Source organism: Chaetura pelagica, unplaced genomic scaffold (genome assembly GCF_000747805.2).
Source record: "Chaetura pelagica isolate M959 unplaced genomic scaffold, ChaPel_1.0 scaffold138, whole genome shotgun sequence".
In the NCBI taxonomy this organism is placed as follows: Eukaryota; Metazoa; Chordata; class Aves; order Apodiformes; family Apodidae; genus Chaetura; species Chaetura pelagica.
The window spans coordinates 3076307-3084801 of record NW_009954215.1 but is presented as its reverse complement, the minus strand read 5'-3'; positions in this window follow the sequence as shown (position 1 = coordinate 3084801).

Here is an 8495-nt window from a genome sequence, read left to right as displayed (position 1 = left end):
TGCTGAAGTTGTTTGGAATTTGAGGCCTTATGCAAAGATAGGCCAGAGTCTACAAACTGCTGCTCACATGACTAGTCTCATTGGGTTAGTCATGTGGACTATTCACAAAATTAAAAATTAGCAGGATTGGGTTTAATTTGTGGTGGTGAAGGTGTGGCAGTAGATTAGGAGGGTCTTTATTTTCCAACTTTATACGATTAGACATAAGCAACTTTTTCTTGTAAGTCATTAGTCTGTGATGTAAAATGCCCAAATAAAACTATAATTGATGGCACCTTTATGTTAACTTATATTTTTGTTACAGTAAACAAATTGTTTACTTTTGCCTTTTTTGAAAGTTACCTAGAATGTAGAGCATCTGTGAACAACATAGTAATTAAGTAAGCACAAGCCTTTCACAGTTCAGTTAACGATAATTAGCTTTTATACTATAAAAGCTACTATGTTGTCCCTTGATGGTTATGTGCTCATGGTGCTTCCATGCAGAAAAATGAAATTGTAAAGCATCTGAAAAAACTGGTACTGCACCAAGATTTATAACTGGCTTTTGTTCAATGGCTGAAAAAAAGTTCAAAGCCATACTTTACAGATCCTGTCCTGCGTTCAGCTGAGCTGAGGGTGTTTGACAACGTGCCAGGAAATATGTAGCATCTTCAGTAGAACACTCAGTACATACAGTTTCTATAAACAAGGTATATGAAGTACTACAGAACTAGATGTTTATGTTCTTAGACAAACCACAGGCAACTTGGTTGGCTTTGATTGAGCTTTGCCTTGGGTCTAACCAGAGGCCATGTAAAAGGGAGCATTGTAGCTTTTATAATGCAACTGGACTATTCTACCAACTTACAGGATTACAGAGCAGGTGCTTTTTATTAATTGATAAGAGCTAAAGCTCATTTTTGATAGATAATATATATTTATTAAATGTATTAATGTGTGTTTTATAACATGCCCTTTTTTCCGCTGATTGTTGCATACTGGTATCTTATGAAGTACATCTTAAAAGGATTTTCAAGACAATCAAACCATGATGACTGTACATAAGTATACAAAACTACAAAGGTTGTAAAGCATGGGCAAATGTTTTATTTTCAAAATGCTGTTCTTAACAAGAATAAAGGCTTTACTATTTACTTACAATGTTTGTGTTGCCTTGCTGTTGAAACCCACCTAAAATGTTTTCCATTGCAGTAATTTAGTGGTGCTACAGCCAGCACTGTCCTCTGCTGATTCCATGGGGGCAACTCTGCAATATAAGCTAAGTTAAAGTAAAAGAAACTAACTCCTAGAGGCTAGGGCCACCTTCCTGCACCTTTGGCCACATTCCCACGTTTACCCTTAGCTCTGGCACCTATGAAACCCATGGTGAGCCAGTCTAGGAGCTGTGCAGCCAAACTCTTAACACTACAAGTGATGTATTTTTTTTCCAGTTGGCTCAGCAGTTCCCTGTACTGGCTCAGTTGCTAGTGCTTGTGAAAGGGAGGGGATAGGATCATACAGCTGTGGCTGAAGAATGCAGGTTGAGAGATTTTTCCTCAAATGGTTTGATTTTCCTGATGTGGAAGAACATGCATCACCAATCAGAAAAAAAAATAAGGGGTGGGTACTGGTGTAACAGTGAAGACAAAGTGATGGAAGAAATCCACATTGAATACACAGCAAGAGCTAGAGGGTAGCTGTGTTTTATCATGTTTTTATTCAAAACAACTAGACCTTTGTTTGACTTGCATGGAATTAGTAGTAGAACTGCAGATACCTTCCCTGTGAAATTTTAAAGGCCTAATTAGGACTATGCTTGACAAGTCTGAGTTTAAAAAGTTCCTTAGCAGGGGACCAAATCTGATTTTGATTCTGTTTGAACCTTATGTAAGTAAACACACAAACACAAAACCACTGAAAATGCTATCACTGTGATCCTAATTTTACACATTCCCAGCCCATGTGATAAGTGATAACAAAAGGGCCTTTGACTTTTTTCCCCTGCAGAAATGCAGAGCAGCCCTAGCTCTCCTTGCCCTCAGCTGGAAGTGCAGGAACAGAGCCTGGATGTGTGTAAAATTGTCACAGCTCTGCAGGAGCCAGTGAAGCTACTCCAGTTTATACCAAACTAAGATTTTTGCCTTAGTTTTAATACTTGCCTACATGTGGATGTAACCCCTTTCAGTACACCCAAGAAAAGCTTGCAAGATGAACACAGACTCAAAATTTTATGCTCAATGTGCACAACTCCATCTATTTTAACAGAATTGTGTTCCCTTACAGCAGGACTGAATTTTGTCTTGGCAGGCCAGGTCCTTCAATAATCTGCCTTTGATTTACACCGCTTCACATGTAAAAGTACAACTGTAATGCTAAGAGTGTTTCTAAATCAGTACCACAAAGTTTAATCCATGAGCTCTGTGTTTTGTCATATTGGTGAGAAAACTAAAATCGATGAATCATTTTGTGTATGATCTTCTCAGTCTTCCATTTTGCTTCCCACTGCAACCATACAAAATGAAACATTGAATATTTAACTTTCCAAAATAGTCACAGAAACAAAGTAAACATCCATGCTGCCACAGGGTATGCTCTGTTGTTTGATAAATAAATCAATAGAAAAGCCTCACCTAACCCAAAAAGACCTATTTCTTCTATGGTTGGCATTCGTTTTGTTTCAACACAGCTTCAGCACTCAGCTCCTTGCACACAGCTCTCAGTGCCATCTGTGGGAGCAGTGCACATGTAGCTGAAGGCAGAGTTGTTTGCTAGTTAGAAGTTACTGGATGATTAAAAAAAAGAAAGAAAACAGCTCTTTGAGGTTTTTCCTTTGAAGAATTTTCAATTAAAAGTCAGCAATGAAGTAATATAGTTCACCTAGTATATAAATATATTTTTGTCATTTAGGACAACAAAGCAAGGCCAATAAATAATAGTTTTTCTGTGTCTCAGTGGAAAGAAGAATGTTATCCATGTGATTGCAAAGGGTCTGCCAAATGGGAAAAATCAAGTCAAACAAAGAGCACAGGGTTGCTTGCTGGAGTAAACAATTCTAAATGAACAAAAGCTCTACATAAAAGTAAAATGTCCCACCCCCTAGTGAAAGCTGTTTTCAAAGCTCTGTATTCTTTCAGTGCTGTAATACAGATTAACCTAATGTTTTTCTTCTGCTGATACAACAGTCTGGTTCATCAGTCTACTTCTGTGATTTCAGCTGTCATCTTCTGTTCTTAATATTTTAATATTTTACAACCTGCCTTTTAACTAATAGAAATCTGTTTTTCTAATCCTTACACTCCAGAAGATGCATCCGTATTGTACACCTCTCACATCAAGCAAGTTTGTTGGGAGACTTCCATATAAAAGTTGTGCTAGAGGCAAAGAAGTCCAAATAAACAATTCCCTTTTGTGCATACAGTTTATGGAGAGCTGAGTTACCCTTCCAAGGCATGCAACTGAAAACCAGCAACCAAAATCCACTTGGTACATACCCAGAACAGCTAATTTAAGGTGCTCAATGTGCTACCAACCTGGCAGAGCTCAGCTCAGAGAGAATATAGGGGAAAAGTGATGGATGATGATTGTGCTGCGCAGACAATACCTCAGAAACCCCAAACACGACTGCAGTGGCAGGATGCACTCTATGTTTTACAGTGGTCAAGGCAGTATGTGCCCAGTGCCTTGCTGGCACATGACCCTTCTGGATTTTAGGGCTTCTGTTTGTACATCTGGCTGGGAGAAAAATCAGAGTGGATTAAATATCCCATGTGATGATGAATGTCCCATATACAAAGTACTAACTACTGCATTGAATTTCATTTGCTATTCCCTGATGTGATGAGGTTGGCCTTTGCAAGTATTTAATAAAAAGCTGCAACAAGTTCAAAAACCCCAGGAATCATACACACTGTCTCACATTAAAATGAGCAGGTGTCTTAGGTAGCTGCTAGCAGTGCTTTTAGTCATGAGCATCCATGTCTCATCATAACCTGTGTTACTTAAGCATAACATTTCCAAATCTCATCACACTAACCAGGAAGCACAGGTTGTCAGCATGAATCTTGATTTCAGACAGTTACTTAAATAGATTTAGACACATACTTGCTTCTTATACAGATAAAAAAGCAAGATGTCCTCAGGATTCAGATAAGCTGGAACGATGGAGGGAGAAGCTGCCTGGCTAAATCTTTTCCCTAGAAATTTCCATTGGGAAAAATGTATTTTTCAGGCTGTAACACCTCAAACTGAACTAAATGCCTAAGGAAGATGTTTTCTTTGCATATTAGCCTAGATCCCATGAAACTTAGAACAACTCATACTAGCTGATAATTCAGCCCATTTCTTTCAGACAACACATCTAAAAACAATGAATAGCATAAATATCAATATCACAACCAAACCATTCATATATTCTTAAGAATCCTATCATTCATTCAACAGAGCAAGAGAAAGATTCTCTTCTGGTTTCAGGTACATTTAAAAAAATAAAAGATGTTGAACTCTTAACAGCAGAGTTCCCATTTTATCCCTCCATGTCCCTGGTCAGTGGGTGCAGGCATGCAGGCAGATTCCTACCATTGCAGAGTCAGGATTCTGCTGCCACAGAGACCATCTCTTTTTCTTTACTGAGCTCTCCTACATGCTGGGGAAAGGTGTATGGATGTAACTGGGCAGAGCAAACTGCCCAAGGATGCCAGGTATGCATCCTTTGCAGCTGTGCTTTGCTGCCAGTCCCAGGGCAGTGCCAAGATAACCATTCTCACAAGAGCCTGGATTCAGCTCCCAGGAAAATTACAAACACCTCAGCTCCCAAGATGTTTGTGTAACAGAACTGTGAGACAGTTGTCTATTGAGAATGCCTAATCACTAATTTAAGGAGGTGCAATATAAGATTTAAACTGAAGTAACCCAATCATGATAATTGGGTTTTAATTTAGTATTTAATACAGTTTTAAAACATCAGCTCCAGTTTTAAGTCCAAAGACTTAGACCAACTGAGGCCTCTAAGTGCTGTGACAATGTTCAGTCTTAAAATATAATCCCACATCTCACTTATTTTCAGTATTATGGTTTCTATCTACATAGGTCATGTCATTTCTACTCTCAGGACAGTTGAATTTGTTTTACTATATTTCAGTCTCATTACTCTTTTTTTTTTAATACAGACCCAAACTGATTGGACTATGCTGTAGTTACAGGCATGTTCTAACTCACAGGACACTGTAGCCATCACTACAATAATAAGCACTAGCAGAGACTGTGATTAGTTTCCTTTGAAGTGAGGTGGGGGTTGCTCAGAAGAGGTTAGCATAACTGTTGACTGTTATTTTTAACTTGCTACTCCTACTATAATGTAGTTATCTATTAGTTTGTCTGTCATGTTCCTTGGAAATCCAGCTCATTTGACACAGTTTATCAGGTGTGTGTTGTAACGTTGAGGCACAGATGATAACTACAGGAAGCACTGACTTTGAAGGTATTTGGATTTACTGTTTTGGTCAGCTTCTGGGAGTGGAATACTCAAACATCTGCAAAACTACTATTAGACACAGGAAGATTGGCCTTTGTCTTATTTATATATGTGTTAAGTCAAACGTCTTTACCACCTATTTTGGATAAGAGAGGCAATTTTCCCCCATCTTGAGGCACTAATACAGAATTGGGACTGACATTCTGCTTTGAGAGTTGGTTGTTTCAGCATAACAGTGAACAAACTATGACCTACTTTATACACTACTGTATAATACAACTGGTTTGTGACAGCAGCTTATGAAAGGTTTATACACCCACACTATTTTGTTTAAATCATAAGAACTATGAGAATTACATTTAGTAATTTAAACAGTTAAAAGCAGTAATGAAAAATACCACAGACTCAGACTATAAGATGAAAATCCATTAAAGAAAATCTATTGGAATAACTTATTAGCAGGGGCTTAGAGTAAAATATATATATAGAAAGGAGTTTCACCCTAGCCTCCCAATGAAATACCAAAGAAGCCTGAACATGAAATTGGAGCCACCAGCAATCTGTCTGAAATAAGATCTGAGTTTTGAAGATGTAGTTCTTTATAAAGAGTGTATAATTTTAGCCTCTTACTATTGGAAGTCAACATGTAGGCAATTAGTGAAACCCTTCACTTCAGGAAATCTAGTCACTAGTGATAGGAATTTAGTGACTGAATTCAGTCACTAGTGATAGGAAGAGGATGTATTGAAAAAAAGATATGTTAAACAAACAAACCCCAGAAATTATGCCCATAGACATGCCTGCGACTTGTGAATCTGAAATGGAACTGACAGAGGATCATTCATCAGAAGAGGCTTCTGCAAAATGGATGTATAGAACTGATAGGAGAAACCTAATTCTCCAAATCAGCAACAGAGTGTGCAAAATACATAGTCTTGCCTCCATGACTTTAGAGAACAAACAATTTTAGGATATTTTTTACTTGGGAAATGTGGAAATGGGGGGAAAAGGGCTGAAAGATCTCAAGCAGAATTTGTGCAATGTACCACACTCTCCTGATATTTTGATGGAAAGATTAAGAATTCATTTGGGTATATCTAGATGGCTTTTTTACAGTTCAAGGTGTACAAAGAGAAAAGAAATACTGGAAGATACAAGCATGAGACCAGATGAACAACTGACATGAACGCCTGAGATTGGGGGAGAACAAACTACGCAGAATTAGATATGCTGGAGGCTGTATTGCTACTGATTTTCCAAGTATCCTCCAAATCATTCAGTGACCTGAGATTCAAGCAGATCCAGCCACAGAAAAAGCAGTTTAGAGAAAATGACCCCAGACTGAGAGAAAAATCCAGAATGAGGGCTATCAGTGCATCTGATTAATGCAGGATTTTTTCCATGTAAATAGTCAAGGCAGAAAAAGAGAATGGTGACAACAGAAAAAACTGAAATGGAAAGAAATAATTCTAGAGCAGGAGATCCCCAGCAAAAAGCATTTTGGGTTTTTGCAGGCAGAAGTCAACCTGCAGAAAACTGCAATGCCAGATTTACTGGGTATCTTCAATTAAAACTGGCATTAGCCCCTCTTTCTCTGAAATGCTTCCTACTTGCAAAATATTATAGGTTCTACAAAGTCACCAAACTCAAACTCTTACACAGTAAAAAAAAAAAAAAAAAAAAAAAAAAAAAAAAAAAGGTAAAAAGCCAAAGTCACATCCAAAAGGACATCAAAGTGACTAATACTGCAGCCAGGTCTTAAAGGGAAGCCCTGGGTGACTGGCTTGTATGTTCTGCAATTTGTTGCCCACTTCTTTGCTCCTCATCCTTCCCTGCCTTCCCCACCTCTTTTAACCAAAAGAGTCTCAAGTTCAGTTTTGCTGCAGGACTATTTGGAGGTTTTATTTATTAACTGGTGACAGCCTTTTCTCCAGGCTTGTAATGCACTTCAATTTTAAGTAGAAATTTTGGTTTTGTGTACTTAAATGAGTAAGAAAAACCACCAACAGAATTTTCAGTTCAAGTGTTCCCTCTTTTTCACTATTATATTTAAAGTAGTTAATGAAGAAGAAAACAGAAGATTGCAAAACCCAGGAAGAATTTCTCCTCTCCTTTAAAACAGAAAAACAAACAAAAGTTTTATGTTTATAGAATCACAGAAAAATCACCAAATTGCAATTGTCTTTCTTCCTTTACAAATCATCATTATCAACTGCAGAGTGATGGGTAAAAATACAGCTTTGGTTCTGGAGGATCAGTTCAGACTTGTGCAAGCACAGACACTGCTGAGCCTGAGTAAGCATAGGTCAGAAGATCACGTATTTTTTGGCTTATGTAAAGGATCATCTATCTTTTTTTTTTTTTTTCCCCCCTAAACATTCCCAAGGTAGTTTCAGAAATTAAATGTTACTGTCATCTTGATAACTTTTCAAAGATGTCTGAAGCTGGGGTGTGGATGAATAAAGCAGAATCTGCATCATGAGTCTTATGACTTTTATCACTACATTCTCAGCTGTTAGTGCCAAGATTAAACTTTCAGAAACATCTCAAGCATCTTGCATTAGGCTTGATGAAAACCACCACATACTGAGCTATCGGCACTGCTTTGTTCTTGGATTTTCTTAAAAAAAAAAATCAATTTGAAGGCCTTTTGTGTAACTGAAACTTTATTTGTGTGCTTTTAAATCAAAAGCAATGGCATCTATGAATCCGTTTTAAACCATTGTGACTGCAGCACTTTTGCTTTCAGAAATAAATAACTGACTACCTGCAAATAATGTTTAAAAAAACCCCACAGTCTAATTATTTTAATTGCAGCGTCCTACTGACAGCAAGTAGCCTTCTACTTTAAATGTGTTCATCTAGGTCTGTTTGAAACAAAGTAATTTGAGGAAATACCTCCAACATGTCAGATCTTAACATACATGTGTATACATAGGTGTTATATAATCCATCAGATATATTAAAAGTGCAGAACCATGGAATCTGGGGAGGTCACCACTTACAAGAGCTCCATAATGAGATTAAAGAATTACAGCTACAG